Source organism: Terrapene carolina, unplaced genomic scaffold, assembly GCF_002925995.2.
Source record: "Terrapene carolina triunguis isolate 2854851 unplaced genomic scaffold, T_m_triunguis-2.0 Scaffold647, whole genome shotgun sequence".
NCBI classification, from domain to species: Eukaryota; Metazoa; Chordata; order Testudines; family Emydidae; genus Terrapene; species Terrapene triunguis.
The window spans coordinates 219,355-225,442 of record NW_020664998.1 but is presented as its reverse complement, the minus strand read 5'-3'; the positions used below and the strand labels follow the sequence as shown (position 1 = coordinate 225,442).

Here is a 6,088-nt window from a genome sequence, read left to right as displayed (position 1 = left end):
GGGGGGGGGGGGTTCTCCGGAGGGGTCCCTGGCTGGGGAGGGGCTAACATAGTGCCCCCATGGAGCTGGGGAGCTCTAGACCAGCCTGACCTCCATCTCTGGGAAGCTACTCGAGCAAGGATCAAACATTCAGTCTGTGAGTTCCCGGGCCGAACCAGCCCGGTGCCCGGCTTTGCCAGGGGAGCGGGGTTGGAGGAGGGGGGATGCAGGGGACGTAATGGACCTGGCGTGCAGCCGGGCTCCCGTCCCACGGGACTACGGTTAAGATTTTGTCCTGGGTATTTTCAGTAAAGTCACAGACGGGTCGCGGGCAAGAAACAAAACTTCACGGAACCTGTGACTTGACTCTAAAAATACCCGGCAGGGGCGACTAACAGCGGGAGCCCTACCGGGGCCTTGACCGCCGGCCACTGCTCCGGCCCCAGGGGCCAACCACTAGCCACTGCTCCAGTCCTGCCGCAGCTCCTGGGTGGGGGCTGACAGCTGCTCCGGCCCAGCCACTGCGAGGGACTGAAGCCGAAGACATCACAGTCTGTGAGACCCGGAATCTGTGCCCTCCCTGACAGGACGCTCTGATAGGTCAGCTGGAGAAATGAGGCCAGGTTCCCATTAGACCCCACTCCTCTCCCGGAGGCAGGGAGAGAACCCAGGAGTCCGGGCTCCCAGCCCCCCCCCTCCCCCCCAACCACTAAACCCCACAAGCAAGGAGTAACTGTGAATGGAAAGACGTGGGATTGGAGGGAGGTCTCAAATGGGGCTCCACAGGCTCTGTTCTGGGCCCCGTGTTGTTTAACATCTGCGTCAGTCCCTGGGTTAGGACTAGGGAGGAGACTGATCAAGGCTGCAGACGACACCAGGCTGGGGGCGGGGGGGGGAGTTGCCAACACTTTGCAGGATGGGGCTCGAATTCCGAGGGATCTCGCTAAATTGAGAACTGGGCTGTAGACGACACAATGAAATCCACGAAGGACCAATGGAAGCTGCTCCGCCCAGGGAAGAAAAAGCAAGTGCACCAGTACGGACTGGGGGAGAACTGGCCTGCTGAGAAGGAGCTGGGAGCTGGGGCGGATCCCAACCTCGACACGAGTCAGCGACGCGATGCTGGGGCGAAAAGCAAATGCCTTGTTAGGTTGCATCAGCAGAGGCAGAGCATGTGAGTCACTCACGGGAGGTGACAGTCCCGCTCTGCTCGGCGCTGGCTACGCCTCACCTGGAGGACGGTGTCCAGTTCTGGTCCCCACTGTATAGAAAGGATGGAGAGAAACTGGAAAGGACCCAGAGGCGAGCGACAAAGATGATCAAAGGGATGGAACGCAAGTCACATGAGCAGAGGCTGAAGGAACTGGGTATGGCTTGTTTGGAAAAGAGATTAAGGGGGGACATGATTGGGGTCCTCAGATACTCGTGAGGCTCCCATAAAGATGGAGACAAGTTGTTCTCTCTGGCCTCAGAGGGCAGGAGAAGAGGCAACAGGTTCAAACTGCAGCAGAGCAGATTTAGATTAAACCTCAGGACAAACTCCCCAGCTGTAAGAACGGCCAATGGACCAGACGCCACTGGAGGGTTTCGAGAGGAGGCTGGACAGCATCTGTCAGCAGTTCTCAAACTGGGGGTCGGGACCCCATTTTAACAGGGTCGCCGGGGCTGGCTTAGACTTGCTGGGGCCCAGGGCCAAAACCCCATCCTCACCGGCCAGGACTCAAGCCGAAACCCGGGGGCTTCAGCCCTGGGCTGAGGTTACAGGCCCCCTGCGTGGGGCTCGGGCTTTGGCTTCGCCTCCCCCCCAGGGCAGCGGGGCTCGGGCGAGCTCCGGCTTCAGTCCCCCCTCCTGGGGGTCCGAAGGGGGTCGCGGTGCAGTGAAGGTTGAGAACCCCTGGTTTAGACCCAACCAATCCTGCCTCTTGGCAGGGGCTGGACTAGCTGATCCTTGCAACCCCCGGGGTCTGTGGCTGTGATTCCATGGGGGGGAGGGGGGTTCCCGGGGGGGTTCCGTAGCAGTTAGACGCAGAGTGTCTGTCCGAGGGGGAGCTGATACGAGGACCCCAGAGCTCCCCCCCTCCACCGTCCCACCCTGCTGGCTTGGGAGTCCACTGAGCGCCGGCTGCTGCAGCAGGTCCCTGCCGCCAACGGGGTCCCCAGGCCCAGACAGGAGGGTGGGTAAAGGGGGGCTGAGCACATGGTGGGGGGGCTGCACAGGGCAGAGATGGGAGGGGGAAATTGGGCATAAGAAAGTTATTGGGAATTGGGGGTTACGGGGGGATCCAATGGGGTTTGGGGGATCTGGGAGATTATTGGGGGGATCCGATGGGGTTTGGGGGATATGGGGGCTCTGGGGAGTAATTGGGGAGAGCAGCTCAGTTTGGGGGATCTGGGGCATTGGGGGATTATTGGGAGATCAGGTGGGGTTTGGGGGTCCTGGGTGGGTTATTGGGGGATCAGGGGATTAGGCCACATCTCAGCCACAGGCGCAGAGATCTCTGCGCCCGCCGAGCCCCAGGGCAGCTGCTGCTGTTCATAGGCCACGATCCCGCCAGAAGCTTTGCGCTGACGGAGTCGATAACGGGCCTTAAAGGGAACACGGATCCAGGCTGGTAAACAGCTGATTGGGCCAGTTCCAACCCCTCCCCCGCCAGCTCCGCCGGTGCCCCTCACTCCCGACCCGCAGCCCCCTGCGAGCCCAGCCCTGGGCTGAGAGGCTGAACTCTGCTCTGGTTCTGCAGTGTCCTTTAGTGGGTTTTCTTGAGACTGGGAACCTCATTTCACTTGTGACCTCTAACAGGATTTGAGCCCAGCACTGCATGGGGCCTTTCCCCTCTAGAGGGCACCAGCCCCAATCCGGTCACAGAGTGGGGGGGCTGGCTGGCTCAGGGGGGCAGGGAATGGGACACGGGGCCTTTCCCCTCTAGGGGGCGCTGGCCCCGATCCAGCCACAAAGCAGCAGTCCCCATGGGGGAGTTCTGGGGAATACACCTGTGAAAGGCGTTGCGAAGTTCTCAGCTTGTCCCAGAACCTGCCTCCTGGGGGGCTCAGAACCTCCTTCCAATTCCCGGCCTCGATGGGCCCCTTTATCCCCACTTGTTCTGGTGCCAGCACTGTCCTCCGACTGGAACAGCTCGTCCCAGGGGCTGGGGGGGCAGGGGAGGGGGCTCTGGGGTTCGGGTGACCAGGGGTGGGGGTAACAGAAAATCAGGACATCTGGTCGCCCTATTGGGGGTTGGGGGGGCATACTGGCTGTGGGGGAGGGAGCATTTGGCCGGGGGCCTGGGGTGGGGCTGTGCGGGGGCACATGGGCCTGGAGGGGATTGGCAGGGGAGGGGGCCAGGGGTCGCTGGGGTGCTCTGGGGGCCACATTGGCCAGGGAGGGGGCTCCTTTTGCCTGGGGGGGTTAACCACCCCTGGAGCCATCTCCATGCCAAGGTAAGGGGGGCTCTCCCCCGCCCCCCCCTTTTGTGTCACCTGCCCAGTCCCAAAATAACCCCTTGGCAGGGCTACCATTAGTCCCTCCCCCGCGGGGAGGGGGGCCCGATGGGGGCGGGGCCGGCTCAGCCCAGGACCCTCCCAGCTCCCCAAAGCGTCCAGCCGGATGCCAATTCCGGCAGCTGCGCCCCCCCGCCCGGTGACGGAGCGGCCCAGGCCGGCCCCGATTGGCCCAGGCACGCAGCCAGGTCCAGAAGCTTCTGCAAAGGGGGCGGCGGGGTGGGGGGCCGGACCCGTATATAGCGGGGGGGGGCGCCGGGCCGGAGCGTAGCCACAGCTGGGGCGCAGGGACCTACCCGGGGCGCACGGAGCCAAGGTAGCGGGGGAGGTTTCGGGACCTGGGGGGGGGCAGGTTCCTTGCAGGGGGGGTCCGGGCATGGTCACGCCAGGAGATGTTTTTACCAGTGTTTATTCACGTGCTGGCCCCCGCGGCTGCTGTTTTCCCTCTGCTTGGAGCCGGGCTGACAGGGGGGAGGGTGCTAGGACTCCTGGGTTCTTACTTTGGGGAGGGAAGTTTCTCTCCCCAGCTCTTCAGGGGAGTGGGGGGGGGTCTAGTGGATTGGGGGAGGGGGCTGGGAGTCAGGACTCCTGGGTTCTCTCCCTAGGTTGCTAAGTGGCTGGGGGAGGGGAGGAATCCCCTTGTGCCTCAGTTTCCCCGTCCCAGCAGAGCTAATAATTTGCCTTCCTGGGGCCGGTGAAGGTCTCCCCGCCGGGACCCGGGCCATATACGGCACAACAGCGTCACCCCCATAAATAGTCTCTGGCGGGCAGCCCCTGGCACAGCCCCCAGGGCCCCTCTCTGGCAGCGGGGGGGGGCGGCAGGGGGTGTTTCCTCCCCCTTCGGGCCAGCCAACCCCCAGCTAGCCCCTGGCTCTCACCCCTCCCTGCCCCTCTCGGGACACGCTAGCCTCTGGAAATGTAACTCTTGGGGTGCTGCAGCCTGGGGAGGTGCCCTGTAACTAGGGGTAACCCCCACGCACACCCAAATTTTGCCGCTAAAACAGCTTCCCACCGTTGCTGCCAAAGGTCTGGGCATAATTTGGGGGCTCTGGCGGTGGCTTGCCCCCCGGCGGAGGGGTCTCTGGTTTGGGGGGTATCCCCAGCTGCAGGGGCTCTGGGTGGCGGGTCCCCCCACACTGCCCCCCTCATTTGCCATGAGCTCGGAAGCGGGGGATTAGGGGTTAACTGGAGGAATCCACCCAGCTCGGAAGTTTCAGAGGCTGCAGAAACGAGACCTGCGAATCCCGGGGAGGGGGGGGACCCTCCATTGGGGCCCCCGTATCTCCACAGCCCCGGGTCCAAACCGCTTCAAACTTCCCCCCTCGAGCCTGCCCCGCTCCCCGAACCGCCCTGCCGAGTTTGAGCCCGATCGGCCCCTCCCTGGGGATTTTAGCCGGGACGCACCACTGGCCTCCAGGGCGGGCTGGAGTGGCGCAGCACGATTCCAGGGGCTGTCAGCGCGGCTGGGGCGGGGCAGGGTTTGGGGCGCCGCTCGGTGCCCCTGTCACGGCCCCACTGGGGGGCTGGGAACAAACCGTGCCGGGGCGACGCCCTGCTGGCTGCAAAACTCGGAGCCACAAACACCCCCGCCCCCTTATCTGCGCGCCAGACATGGACAGCCCCGGCGGGGGTGGGGGGGGCTGTGAAATAGGGTCTCCCCCCCCCCCGCACTGCTCAACTTGCTGCACCGGCAGCAACCCCTTTCCAGAGCCTGCGATAGAACCCAGGAGTCCTGGCTCCTGCCCCCCTGCTCTACCCACTAGACCCCACTCCCTCCCTGCGCTGGGGTGCAAATTAGGACTCCTGGGTTCTATCCCTGGGTTGCAGGGGCCGGAGCAGGGAGGGCTGGGAGCCAGGACTCCTGGGTTCACACTATCTGTTCGGACACCCGGTTCTCGTGCTGGCTGTGACGTTGGGAGCTGCGTTCTGTGCTGTCCGTTCCCGGCACTCCCCAGAGCCAGCGCCCAGAGACGGCGGGAGCGCCCTGCGCCGACCACAGGCCCCACCACTGGTGACTAGTGGAGGCTTTCACCACGTCTCTCGGGCAAGGGCACAGCCGGGCGGGGCTCTGAGCCGGGGGACTCCAGCTCTTATCGCTCTGATGCTGGCGCAGGACGGCTGATAACCGGGGGGGGGGAGGGGGGAATAATTCAGGTCCTAACTCCAGTGGAGCATGAGCTGTGTGTGTGGCCTGAAAACCCACCGATCTCTTCTAGCGCCCTGCCAGGACCTGCATGTGGGGCCAGGTGCCCGGCTGCCGTAAAGAAAACCCGACTCCAGGAGAGTGAAGGCCCATGGACCCCAGCCGGGGTCGGGCTCTGTCCCGAGTGCTGGGCTAGGCCATGCTTTATAGAACTGTACACAACTGAGTGATGGGGGAGTGAGGTCAACTGGCTAGAGCCAGGACTCGTGGGTTCTCTCCCCAGCTCCAGGAGGGGAGTGGGGGCTGGTGGTTAGAGCAAGGGGTGCTGGGAGCCAGGACTCCTGGGTTCTCTCCCTGGCTCTGGGAGGGGAGTGGGGTCTAGTGGTTAGAGCGGGGGGGTGCTGGGAACCAGGACTCCTGGGTTCTCTCCCCAGCTCTGGGAGGGGAGTGGGGTCTAGTGGTTAGAGC

At 64.0% G+C, this 6,088-nt stretch overlaps 1 protein-coding gene across 1 annotated transcript in view; it reads left to right on the top strand.

Moving 5' to 3' along the window:
• The first annotated feature begins 3,729 nt into the window (after positions 1-3,729).
• LOC112119041 (heat shock cognate 71 kDa protein-like) overlaps positions 3,730-6,088 on the top strand; it is a 12,187-nt gene continuing 9,828 nt past the window's right edge. Inside the window, exon 1 of the mRNA XM_026659650.2 lies at positions 3,730-3,793. The gene's annotated coding sequence lies outside the window, so the exon portion shown is untranslated. The remainder of the gene's footprint in view (positions 3,794-6,088) is intronic.